The following is a 14,619-nucleotide window of genomic DNA, read 5'->3' as shown; positions in this document are numbered from 1 at the left end:
TTATATCATTCTCTTAAAGCTTAACACTTACTCTAGAATGTATGTACTTTTCTCCCAGTGAGGCAGATCCCATTCCTTTCATTCTTCCCTTCCAGGGTGGTTGTGATTAAACATCTAAGTTGTCACCGTTTAAAATTATCCTCAGGTTGTTATATTTCCAGTTCAGAATTTCCCTAACATCCTCTCTCTCCTCATTGATTATGTGAGCTTATATTTTTCTTTAATTATTGTAATGCTGTTTTTTTCCTTCAGAAGAGTTGCAAATGACTTGAGAACTGGTATTATAGCATATGCATTCCTTAAATATACCTTAAAAGTATTTTCTTATTTAAACATATTGCTTAGATTATTTAAACTGATAATTTACCTGAAATAATTTTGCAAAAATTGCTGTTAGATTTACAATTAACAAAAGGAGAAAAATAATCAAATGACACAAATTGTTAATATATCCACAGATACTCTTCATAAAATAACTATCCTAAAAAAATACTTGTAATTTGAAACATTATTTTTAAAAGAGCATTTTCTTATTTAAGAATCATAATCAACATCCACATGAATATAATTCAGGATAACTTAAAAACAAATATGTGTACCTTGTATTTTGTTTAGCAGCATGATATAACTCACTTGAAGTATAAAGTGTAAGGATACAATACTATTAAATATTCATTGGAATGCTTCTGCATTTGACAGATTTTACATTGACAGATACATAATATTTGTTTAGAAAGGCCTATGTACACATATTTGCACATATCATTGTAAAAGCTCCTATTCATCTGTGAGTTAAAATCTAATAAACAGAAAGGGATGAGTTTAACAGCATAAGAAATGTTTTCAAAAGAATTTATCATAGAAAAACAATCCATCAATGATTATATTTATAATTTAGGTATTTGTTTTGGTTAACAGATTAAAAATCCTCCTTATAATTTCTTGTTTCTTGATTTTCTATAAAATCGAAACAAGAAAATTCTTGACATTTCATTGATCCGGATCTTCTTTTTCCCAGGAATTACTGAAACTGAGGTTAAGTGAATAATTTAATTTAAAATCCACACATTGTAGTATATAACACATAAGGTTCTTGTTTGAATTTCACTGTTTGCCATGCATTAAAAAGCACTATTTTAAGGTTGTGGAAGATGCTCCCATAGTATCCCTAAGCACCTATTTTTCAGAAGGATTTGTGGCCTTCTGTGCCACTGATGATAAGGAATTTCATTGTTCTCGTTTTCATACTCAGCTTGACCTATTCATCCTAAATACGCTAATCCTGGAGAGAGTTTTGCTTCAGGCATAAAATGATCAACACTGGCTTGGAAAGCAAATCAACCACTGCACATACAAAAACTGATAGAGGGAACAAGTAGAGGGTTATAGCCATGGAAGCAAAGTTTTACATCATCCTCTCCCTAAAATCAAGATAACCATTTTAAGAAATGTCATCATTGGAAATAATTTATTTGAGCACCAGAAATGGATATGACATAGAATAGGACACAGATACCTTTATATAACATGTGACTGTTGAGAAGGTTCTGAGTCAGGGATAAAATTATCCGAGAAAAGATAGGCTTAAAAGAAGAAAAGTAAAATAATGTCAAGAACTAGTATACATAAGGACTCCTACTTTCTGTAGGGTTTGCTCTTGTAATATATATCAAATCTGAATTCAGAGTATGAAAGTATCTTCTTTGATAAAAGAAAAGACTTGGCCAAGAGTCAAGCAAACTTTTCTCCCAACTCAGCACATCTCCCTAAATGCACTATTATCACCTACCATCTGGAAGGAAGTTTCCATCAACTAATGATCTGCCTCATTAATATCAGAACCCAAAATCGGTAGTCCTAAAACCATCCTGAGCTGGAATGATTCCTGTTCTAAAAATAATCAGGGCTTTTGATAAGAGCTACATCGAAGGGCTTCAAGTCAAGCCAACTTAGTTGGATCTAAGTACAGAATGGCCAATATCAAAGATGCTTTGCATGAATACAGACATATTGGTGTACAGAAGATGGAAGAACACTTGGCATACAAAAAAATAAAAAGGGGTTCTCTCATTAGCATATCGTTTTGTTGTTGTTGTTCTTGTTTTTAAGGATTTTATTTATTTATTTGACAGACAGAGATCACAAGTAGGCAGAGAAGCAGGACCCTGGGATCATGACCTGAGCTGAAGGCAGAGGCTTTAACCCATTGAACCACCCAGGCGCCCCAGCATATCTTTTTATTTTAATGTAAGCAATATTTCTTGGGAGATACTTTTATTGGATTAGAAAACATTTCATTTAAACTTGAAAATATTTGCAACAAAAGAAACCTATCACTCAGCCAAATCCTTAAGCTTGAGCTGAGCAATTGGAACAGAAATATAAAGGTTATATTATCATTAATATATTCAAATGTTGGTAATTTCTCATTCAGGGATTAAAATGGTCACAAGAGGCTTACTCTTTTAAATGGCATTTGAAAGCCTACACGTGATTGACTTATAAAACACAGATTATAATGAAGAGAAATTGTGACTTATTCACAGAAGTAAAAGGTAATGTTTGTGGTAAATTTGTGACACATATTCCTTTCCAAAATTAGGGAGCATAGGTATAAAGAAGTCCTGCTATGATATATTAGATCCCCTCCTGCTCTTTGCTTCAATTTCACATTAAATATATCCCTGTATGGGGCGCCTGGGTGGTTCAGTCATTAAGCGTCTGCCTTCAGCTCTGGTCATGATCCCAGGATCCTGCATTGGGCTTTCTGCTCGGCAGGAAGCCTGCTTCACCCTCTCTCTCTGCTTGTGTTCCCTCTCTTGCTGTGTCTCTCTCTGTCAAATAAATAAATAAAATCTGTCAAATAAAATAAATACTATATATATATTTAAGATTTTATTTACATATATATTTATATTTATATTTATGTGTGTGTGTGTATCCCTGTATCTTAATTTAATAAAATAAGAATTTCTTTCAAACTTAGCATCTGTTTGTATACTATTTAACTGCCAGCTGAAAACCACCAGAAGTATGCAGAAACACGAACAAAAAGTTTATAACAACAACATAAGAAAAGAGAAGTAAAATAAAAACAAAGTTAACCATAGTCATCTTATGCAAAAGGTCTATTAGAATGAATTACAGTCCAAAAGAATCTGAACATTCAGGATGAGTTAGGATCTCAGTGGTAGTCTGCTCAAGAATATTATTTTTTAAATGTATAAGTAAATTACTTAACACTTTAAAGAAAACCAATTCTATGTAATTAGGGTTATATTCATGGAATTTTGGTTGTCTTTGGACATGCAAAGACACTCCAAATAACATGAAGGCAGCACAAAAAAGAGACATATAGGTGTACAGCAAATAGGTAGAAATTATAGAACTTTCTGATGGAGAATATTGGGTGGAGTGATTGAGAGTGAGGTAGTTAACAGAGGAAAAAACTGTTTAAGTTAAATAGTCACATGGGTGGATGCTGATAACTGGTTGGTAGATTTGGAGAGTCTGTATGTCTTAAAAATATTGATGGTGATATGATAGTATGGTAGATTCAAAAAGTTCCATTTTGGCCCCATGAGTTTTGGGATACCTTGTAGGTTTTTCAAAGGAAGCCATCAAACAGGCAGTTGGATGTATAAGTTTGAATGTCAGATGAGAGTTTAAGTCATAAAAGTACACTGATAAGCCAACAGCATATAGATGAGTTTTAAAACTATGAACTTGAATAAGATCATATAGAAGAGAAAGTAGAATGAAAAAACAGTCCAGGATTGAGTTCTGAGGTAATCCATCACATAGATATTGAGCAAAGGAGAAGTGGCCATTAAAAGAAGCAGTAGGGAAAAAAATTATGAAAGAGAATTATAAGCTAATCAAAGAAACTATTCCCAGAAACAAAGAAGTTGTCAACTGGTTCAAAGGATGGTGAGTAATATGAGAGTGGATAAATTACTTTGTTTCAGAAAATTTAGGTCATTGGTAATGTTAATACAACACACACACACTCTCTCTCTCTCTCTCTCTCTCTCTCTCTCTGGTGGAGAGGAATGGGTCCAAACTGAAAAGCATTAGGGTCAGGAGTAAATTGAAAGTGAGACAGAACAGGCAGCTCTTTTATGGATGCTTGGCTGTGAAAGAAAGTAGAGAAGTGAATAGTAGCTGATGACAATAAAGACAAAGAAGAATACATGGTTTAGAATGGGAGATAAAGGGGGAACCTGGGTGGTTCAGTGGGTTAAGCCTCTGCCTTACGCTCAGGTCACAATCTCAGGGTCCTGGGATCGAGCCCCACATCGGGCTCTCTGCTCAGCAGGGAGCCTGCTTCCCCCTCTCTATCTGCTGCTCTCCCTGCTTCTCCACCTACTTGTGATCTCCGCCTGCCTCTCTGCCTACTTGTTATCTGTCAAAAAAATAAATAAAATCTTAAAAAAAAAAAAAAAGAATGGGAGATAAAGGACATTGATAATCTAATCTATTGGAGAAAGATTGATCATATCATTCTGTGAAGAGAATCAAAGAAGTTAACATAAGGCTTTAAAAAGAAATCTTTGAAAGGAACACATTATAGAGGCTCCAAAATAACTTAAAAATAAAGAGTAATGGAGTATTTAATTATAGCACTATCAAAATAATTATCATTACTATTTACTATTATTTTTTAAGTACATGCTTTTCTATGGTCACAGAGATGTTTTATGAATCATACCTCCAAACTTCACAGTGGTCACTAAAAAAATATTATTTTCAGGGGCACCTAGGTAGTGCAATCTGTCAACTGGCTGACTCTTGGTTTGGCTGAGCTTGTGGTCTTAAGGGTCATGAGATCAGGCCCTTGGCATCTGGCTCCACACTCAGTGGGGAGTCTGCTTAAGACTCTCTCTCCCTCTGCCCCACTGTGCTCTCTCTCTTTCTCAAATAAATAAATAAATAAATCTTTAAGAAAATGTTATATTCATTTACACATGAAAAACTGAGGAACTTAAAAATTAAGTAAAATGTATATAGCACTCAATTATTTGACACCTCGTCACTACTGGCTGAATGTTTGCATCTTCCACAGTTGATATGTTAAAACTCTAGCCCATAGTTGATGGTATTTGGGAGGGGCAATGGGCTCTGAGAGGTTACTAGGTTTAGATGAGGACATGAGGGTAGAGTCCTCACAATGGGATTACTCACTATGTAAGAAGAGACCAAAGAGCTAAGATACAGCAGGGAGGGGTTAAGATACATTTAAGATACATCTGCAAACCAAAGGAGGCCCCTTCACCAGAACCTTATTATGCTAGCATCCTGATTTCATACTTTCAGCTCCCAGGACTATAAGAAAAATACATTTCTGTGGTACGAACCACCCAGTTTCTGATATTTTTGTCATAGCACCCCAACCTGAATAAGATATCTATAGTTCATTTTTACATGAAGACTCATATAGGGATGCCTGGTTCAGTCAGTTAAGTGTCTGCCTTAGCTCGGGTCATGATCCCAGGGTCCTTGGATTGAGCATCATGTCAGGGTCCAGGGAGTCTGCTTCTCTCTCTCCCTCTGCTTGCCACTCTCCTTCCCTCTGCTTGCTTGTTATCTGTCAAATGGATTAAAAAAATCTTAAAAAAAAAAGACTACTATAACCTAACCTATTCAATGTACCTGATAATTATGTGAATATTTAAATTTTTTCTAAAAGTTGGTTTAAGGAAAACCAGTTCTGTAAGATACAGCTGTGCATAATACACACACACACACACACACACACACACACACACACACACACATTATAAGGTCAAATGTGTGGGAACACATGTTATATTTTTTCCAGCTAATTTTTTTTACAAGATTCGCCAAAGGATTATAATGTAACTCCAGATAAATTCTTATAACAAGATTTCTTAGATATTCTGATAGCTAACAATCATTTTGAATTTCCAAAGGGACATTAGCAAAGGTCACTTCCATGTATGGTGGTGCAGATTGTGCATAAATATCTCTATGATGATATTCATATGTTCCCCTGAGTATTGTATTCCTATATACTGTTATTCAATCTTATTTTGGCATTTAAAAAAAACAAAAACCTTTTCTTTTTCTTTTTAAGCATTTTATTTATTTATTTATTTGTCAGAGAGACTGAGAGCACAAGTAGAGCAAGCAGGAGAGGGCAAAGCAGGCTGCCCACTGAGCAAGGAGCTGAATCCCGGACTCCACCACAGGACCCTGGGATCATTACCTGAGTCCAAGGCAGATGCTTAAATGACTGAGCCACCCCGGCATCCCAAAACTTCTCTTGTTCTTATAAACTTCAAGGGACAAGAATTCAGCCAGGGTTTAGGAATAGTGGACATTTTATTAATTACTAATTATATAATTATTACATAACATATACCAATGTTTAAGAACATACTACATGGCTGATACTGTTCCCAGACCCTGTAGTTCACATGTATCAAAATGTCAATCATGACATTTTGCAAATTTTGTCTATGAAAAAGCTGAAGACCCAAGCATATTCAGTATCTTTTATAAGCTCATATAGTGGTTAAATTCCTAATTAAATTTTGAACTCATGTCTCTGACTTCAAAGTCATAATTTTTCTGTGGTATCATACAGTGATTTCTTTTGTTATCCTATTTCAGTTTGTTTAAACCTCTAACTTACTGGTCCATTGAATTTATTCTTCTCATATCATGCTGAAATAGAACTTTTTAATAACTCAAGAGATAAACGGTCTTTCTATAGCTCAGTAGATAAATTTATTCTTTCTGAAATGAGACTCAAATATTGATACTTTATTACCTATTTGGTGGTTTAGTATACAATCAAAAATTTTGTATAAAATAACTTTGACACCCAGGATTTTCCTTTTAAAAAAGGGGAGTATCATAACCATTATAAGAGAGAAAGAAAGAAAAAAGGAAAGGAATAAGAAAGAAACAAGGAAAGAAAGAAAGAAAGAAAGAAAGACAGACACACCCACAAAACATTGGTGGGAGCAGTCATACAAACATCCCCCTTACCTGTAAGATGAAATGAGAAAGCCTAACTTTTCCCTGGATGCTGTATTCACAGACACAGTCATAAGCTATCCCTGCAGAGTTACAGAAATGATTGGCTTTTTTGTTCCCTGGGAGACAGTTTTTTTTCTATTTCTATTCCTTGTTGTTTTATTCCTCTGAAAGCTTTTTAAGGCTTGTTTACTTACTCACCTGCAGTTAAAACTTGTTTTCATAGGTAGGTGGTAAGTCTTTTTTCGGTGCCAGTTTTAACTTACTTTATTCTTTAAAAGAAATCACTTTGATTTTTCCCATATATAGAATTATAATCTTCAGAAAGTATTTTTAAGAGCATTTCTGTGTATTTATCTGAGGGTTATCTTTGGTTTTGCTAAACATTAGTACTAGGCTGCCAACAATTTCTCCTATTTTTTGGATGGTACCCTAAAACCTTCAAAACACAAAAATACATGTGAGTGCAAGTTATTATTTGGTTTCTTATTGTTAAGTCAATTTCTAAAGTCTTGCTGTGGAATCCACTTTCTGGAGGAATTTGGCTACAGCAAAGTATTTCTATATTATAATAACCCCACTACAGAGACTGCTTTTGATTTTTTTTTAATAGAAAGACCTACAAGATTATTTATACTCATTGGTTATAAGTATTAGACTATTTTGTTGTGTGATTCAGTAAATCCATGGACATTTCCCTGTGAAATGTTTATTTTAAATTTATTTGATTAAACTGACAAAATATAGTTAAAATGGGTTTGGAATAGAACAGCGTATTTCAAGTAATGCTTTCACGTTACAAATAAACATTTACGGTTTGCAAAATTTTTGATATAATACTATAAACATCCTTGATGGCTAGCTAATTATTGTATTTATTTAATACGGGTAGATAGAAATACAGATATTCCTACTGATCCCAGTAAGATCAGTATAAATCATATCTCAGAAAAATATCTCAGTAAAATCATATCTCAGAACTTTCAACTAAGTCTTAATGACTTTATATTTCCAGCTTTTTTCAGGTATTTTAATCAAAAGTTTGATTCTACTTTTGATGTCTGGAGTACTGATCGCTTTCAAGCCCCACCCCTCCATCTCCCAATATTGCCCCACCGTGAGAGCAAAACCCATGCAGGCATTTCTTCTTTTGGCCCCAACAGGAACTTCAAGGCAGGTAAGCTCCAGCAGGACCCTCATTCCATCCCCACTTATTAACCATCCTCGCCCCCCTCCAAGCCACTAGCTAATCCCTGTCTTTGAAATCATTTGCAAACCAGCTTGGGAACCTAGAAAATTTCACTCTTGTGACTATGAAATTTTTTCATTCCTACTCCATGCCTCTGCAGTTTCATCACTAACATTCAAACCAGTGGGACATTGATTCTGCCCCCTGCAGGGCAACCACAGCTTACATATCAATGCACCCAGTTTTCTACTTTAAAATATTTGAATTCAAATATGGAAAACTTTTAATATTGCTAACATTTGTTTACTTTAGAGGATCACTAAGCTCTTTGCATATGCTCTGAACCCCACACAGCCTCACTGATTGTCTTTGAAGTCACTAAGGAGTGACAGGTTAGAAGCACAGATTCTTGGGATATGCACCAGATGTCCTACAACAGAATCCCTGAGGAGGGGGCATAACAATCCATACTTCTAGTGAGAACCTAAGGTACCTCCTTGTATTTTATTTGAACACCACTGGATCTGTAAAACCTTGGAAAATCCCGACTGTATCTACTCACCATCTTTCTGCCTCTTTTCAATGATATTTCAACCATTCCACTCAGGTCATTTTTTAAAAAAAATTTTTCTAAGTAAATTACCTTGGATATTTTTGTGTGTTATCCTTCTAGCCAGAAGAAATTTCTAGGAATCCTTAGGAAATATTTGTGTTCATTTTTATTTACATGAATTCCATGAGAAACAATAGATTAAACATGATATATTAAAAAGGAGCAAAAATAACAAAAATGCTAAGGATCTCATTGTTTCTCAACTTTCAAATAATTTGAAGAATGGTTAGATTTCTGAAGTTTTTTATTGCTTGTTATTTAAACAAAAATTTTCAGTAAATAGTCAATGCCAAAATTACAACTATATCACACCTAAACTGTCTCTGATGTCAATTAGCTAGATGGTTACTCTTTTTTTTTTAATTTTTTAAAGATTTTATTTATTTATTTGACAGACAGAGATCACAAGTAGGTAGAGAGGCAGGCAGAGAGAGAGGAGGAAGCAGGCTCCCTGCTGAGCACAGAGCCCAATGCCCTGTTTGATCCCAGAATCCTGGGACCATGACCTGAGCCAAAGGCAAAGGTTACTCTTAACCTAAGAGTAACCCAAAGGTTACTCTTAACCCTAAAGATTTATTAACTAATTTTTATGAATGAATTGATGATAAAATAGTTAGAAGTTTTTGATTTTTTAGCATATTTGGTTAACTCAATCACAGTACAAACTGACTGTGTGGTATGGAGGAGGAATAAAGTAAGAGTAAGAAAATCCCAAGAAAAAGGAAAAATAACATTCTGGATACACAGCTAAGAAACTAAATGTACAAAAAGACCAACAATGAAAGTCAGTTTTAAAATCATATTGGTGGAAGAGAATGGTCGGGTTTCATCAGAATGAAATGTGACCATTCTCTTACACCATACACAAAGATAAACTCGAAATGGATAAAAGACCTCATTGTGAGGCAGAAATCTATCAAATCCTACAGGAGAACATAAGCAATAACCTGTTTGAGATTAGCCACAGCAACTTCTTTCAAGACATGTCTCCAAAGGCAAAGGAAACAAAAGCGAAAATGAACTTTTGGGACTTCATCAAAATCAAAGCTTTTGCACAGCAAATGAAACAGTCAGCAAAACAAAGAGGCAACCCATGGAATAAGAGAAGATATTCACAAATGACACTACAGACAAAGGGCTAATATCCAAGTTCTATAAAGAACTCCTCAAACCCAACACACACAAAACAGATAATCACATCAAAAAATGGGCAGAAGCCATGAACAGACACTTCTCCAAAGAAGACATACAAATGGCTAACAGACACATGAAAAAATGTTCATCATCATTAGCCGTCAAGGAGATTCAAATCAAAACCATATTGAGATACCACCTTATACCAGTTAGACTGTCCAAAATTAACAAGACAGTAAGCAACATGTGTTAGGATGTGGAGAAAGGGGAACACTCTTACACTGTTGGTGGGAATGAAATTTGGTGCAGCCACTTTGGAAAACAGTGTAGATATTCCTTAAGAAATTAAAAATAAAACTATAAAAATATGACCCGGCAATTGCACTACTGGGTATCTACCCCAACGATACAGATGTAGTGAAAAGAAGGGCCATCTGTACTCCATTGTTCATAGCAGCAATGGCCACAGTTGCTTAACTGTGGAAAGAGCCAAGATGACCTTCAACAGACAAATGGATAAAGAAGATATGGTCCATATTTACAAGGGAGCACTATGCCTCCATCTGAAAGGATGGATACCCAACTTTTGTATCAACATGGATGGGACTGGAGGAGATTATGCTGAGTGAAATAAGTCAAGCAGGGAGTTAATTATCATATGGTTTCACTTACTTGTGGAATATAAGGAATAACACAGAGGATACTTGGTGAAGGAGAGAAGTGAGTTGGGGAAAATCAGAGGGGAAGATGAACCATGAGACACTGTGGACTCTGAGAAATAAACTGAGGGTTTTGGAGATGGGGGTGGGGGGTTGGGAGGGCCTGGTAGTGGGTATTAAGGATGGCATGTATTGCATGGAGCACTGGGTGTGATGCATGAACAATGAATCTTGGGAAACTGAAAAAATAAGATAAAAAAATCATATTGGAAAGTATATAAGGTGTTCTTAATCACACATACTGTACTTGAGCTCAAAACTCACAATGGTGAATATATGCTTTACAACACAGATGTGTTTGAAATACTACAATCTGGATTTAGTGCTGGAGTGAGGTCTGACCCTGAGGGTCATTTTAAGGGTTTATAAAAGCAGACAACATTTATAAGTAGATTACTTTACTCCAAAATTGTATGTATTGAGAGCATAACATCAGTTTTACCCATTTCCTCCTAAAATCTTAACGTCAAGATGCATGATTGTGACCATTTGCCTTTTATTTTTTCTTCTTCTTCAGAATTTTCCCTCTTTCCCTTTGGCTTCCCAATAGTCAATCATTCCTTTTCCTTTTTAAAAAAATATATTCAAATAAAAAACCTCAATTATTCACACATTATTAAGAACCCAACATAGTAATTTACCAAGGGTGGTCCAAGTCATTGGATTTTTTATTTCAAGTCAGAAGGAAGGATTCTCAACAATTATTATCACATCCATTTTATTTTCCTTTTCAAAATTGCCTTGACCAGTGTTTATCCTTTGAATGTCCAAAGAAATTGAAGAATAAGCATCTTCAATTCAACATCAACAACAACAAATCTGCTGAGGTTTTTATTCAGATTCTATTAAACCTATTGAGTAGTTTGGGTATAAGCATTTTGATTTGTGATATAAATATTTTGTTATCATTAAATTCAAAGCATTTTAAAATTTCCATTGAAATTTCTTATTTGACTCAAAGATTATTCAGCATTGTATTATCTAACTTACTAGAGGTTGGGATTTCTTTTTATCTTTTTCTTACTGACTTCCAACTTAATTCTGTTATGCTCAATGAACACACTTTGAACGATCAAATTCTTTTGAAACTGAGACCTGCTTTATGGCCTACCATAAAATGAATGTTTCATGTGCATTTTTAAAGAATGTGTTTGTTAGGTGTGCAAATATAATTGTTAGATCTTCATTTGAGGACTTAACTACTGATTGCTATAAAGTCTTTTTATCTTGTTAAATTCTTCTCATCTGAAAATATATCTATCTGATATTAAAACCAGAAACTCTACTTTCTTTCTGTTTGTATTTTTTCTATAAACTTTGCCCATAATTTTATGTCTAAACTGACATTCAGTTGGTTTTGAGTGTGCCTGCTATGTACAGTGAACAGTTAAGTCTATGATCCTTTTACATTTATTGCTAAAACAGGTATGTTTTTCCTTTTAGTTCTTTTACACAAATTTGAGGTTCAGTTTCCCTTTATATTTGACACATCACAGTCTTTTTGTTTTGCTTTATGCTACTGTTTACCCAGTATTTAAAAGATATAATTTTTGTTCACTGATTATATGCTAACTCTTTTTTATTTTAAAAAGTTTACATGTAAGGCAATGCCATAGAAGAGAATGTAAACTTCTCTAAAATGAAAAAGAAAGGCTAGCATATAATCAGTGAACAAAAATTAAATCTTCTTAAATACTGGGTGAAAAATAGCATTAAGCAAAACAAAAAGACCATGATGTGACAATATAAAAAATAACACAGAGGACATGTTAAGGAAAGGAAAAGCAAAGAAAAAGTGAAGGGGAGGATATCGGAGGGGGAGACGAACCACGAGAGACTGGACTCTGAGAAACAAACTGAGGGTTTTAGAGCAGAGAGGGGGTGGGGGGATGGTGGGTATTAAAGAGGATTGCTTGGAGCGTTGGGTGCTATATGCAAACAATGAATCTTGGAACGCTTTATCAAAAACTAATGGTGTATTGTATGGTGACTAACATAACACAATTTTAAAAATAAAAAAAAATTACATTGCTATGAAAATGACAAAATTATTATGTATCAGTTTCCTTTGTACTAGTAATAATAATTGTTAATCCTTAATAATGCTTACTGTGTTCCAAATACCGTTGTAATTATGGTAGATACATAATTGTAACCTTATGATGAAGTTACCATTATTCCATTTTACAGATGAGGAAAACAAAGCACAAGGAAATGAAATAACTTGCCAACAGTTACAGATTTTTTGGTGTTTATTTCCTCCGTCCTTGTAGATTATTTTAAGGCTAAGGAGTTTGGGACTTCTTATGGGAGAAAAAGGATTGCACACTCAGAAGCGCTTTAGTCTATGGCTTTCTTGTCTGGGGCTAGGGAGTAGCTGTTTACACCCAAATATTTTTTAGTTTCTCAGCCTTCCTTATTACTTTTGAACTTTGCAGTGTAGAGGTCCTCTTGGGAGAAACTTTGACCAGAAGACAGAATGGGATTCTGGGAACAGGTTTAGGTAGGCTCTAGGCTCAAATGAGAAAGGAAGGTAGTTCTTCACGTTTCTTCTTCAAACCAGTTTATTCAAGAGACAGGAAGTCAAGGAAAGATTTTCTTTCTTCTTTTTTTTTTTTTTTTTAAGATTTTATTTATTTTAGAGAGAGAGATAACAGGATTCAGGGGAGAAGAGCAGGGAGAGGGCAGGGGAAGAGCAGAAGGGAGGGGAAGAGGGGGAGAGCAGAGTGAGAAAGAGACAGAGACAGAGACGGAGACGGAGACAGAGACAGAGACAGAGAGAGACTAAGACTCTCTGCTGAGCAGGGAGCCTGAGGAGCAGGATCCAGAGATCCAGAGAATACGACCTAAGCAAAAGCAGATACTTAACTGACTAAGCCTCGCAGGCACCTCAGGAAAAGTGTTCTTTCTATGAACTTTATAGTTTTGGATAATGTTTCCCTGTTATATTTCCTAAGAATACAGATTTCCTAGGATTTTAAGATGAGAATAATAACACTTTTAAAAATTAAAGGTCTATGGAAAGTAATCAATATGTCTTCAAATAATTTTAAAAAATATTTTTTAATCATGATATATAGTAACTAAATAAGTGAAAACTTTCTGAATATCTTTCTTCCTTTCTTAAAAAACAGTTGTAGATTACATATGATTATAGAATCATCCTAATATACTAGCAATTATCTTTGAAATAAGGAAGAGCTATAAGGAAAAAGAATATAGTCAGCAAACTATACATGTATTCATCATTTTAATATTTGCATTTGAAAGTCACTCAAAAAATTGCTGACCATGTACCAATAGCAATTTCATGTTTTTCAACCAAATCTAAAAATAGTTTCTTCCTCTTTTTTTAAATGTTCATTAAAAACTATAATAATATATTGGAAGCTCTAAATGCACACTATCTAACAATACATAAAGAAAAAAAATTGCATTCTATTTTGGAGAGTACACCATCCAAGTTGACTCATATAGCAATCATCTTATTTTGACAGCCATCATCTATATAAAATGTCAGCCTTAATGTGAAAAATAGACAAGTGAAGCATGATCTGTCACCTTTCCTGAGTTCAAAAGAGCAAATACACATCTCATCTGAATAAGAAGTGTAAATCTGAAAATGCTATAATTAGTTTTGTTATTCTTTTTTGAAATAATGAAGTTGAAGACAACAATAAAGTCTAATATAACTAGTCAAATTTACTAGGAAAACAGAAATGTGACTTGTCAAAAAGTGTATTAAATTGATTTAGAAGAAAACATTAAAAATATACATATTAACATTTTGTGTGATAGACTGTTTTCATTAATAACATCTATGCTAATGAAACACATATAGGTTATTGTTACATATGTAAAAACTTTTTTAAATTTTGCCATTGTGCTCCATTTTTTTTAAAGTTGGAAATTCAAATACATTAAATACACAAGTCAACACTTAAGTCCGCTTTCTTACC

The sequence above is a fragment of the Mustela nigripes genome, chromosome 10, assembly GCF_022355385.1.
Source record: "Mustela nigripes isolate SB6536 chromosome 10, MUSNIG.SB6536, whole genome shotgun sequence".
Taxonomy (NCBI): Eukaryota; Metazoa; Chordata; class Mammalia; order Carnivora; family Mustelidae; genus Mustela; species Mustela nigripes.
The sequence above is the reverse complement of the archived record's forward strand: the minus strand, read 5'-3'. Positions refer to the sequence as shown.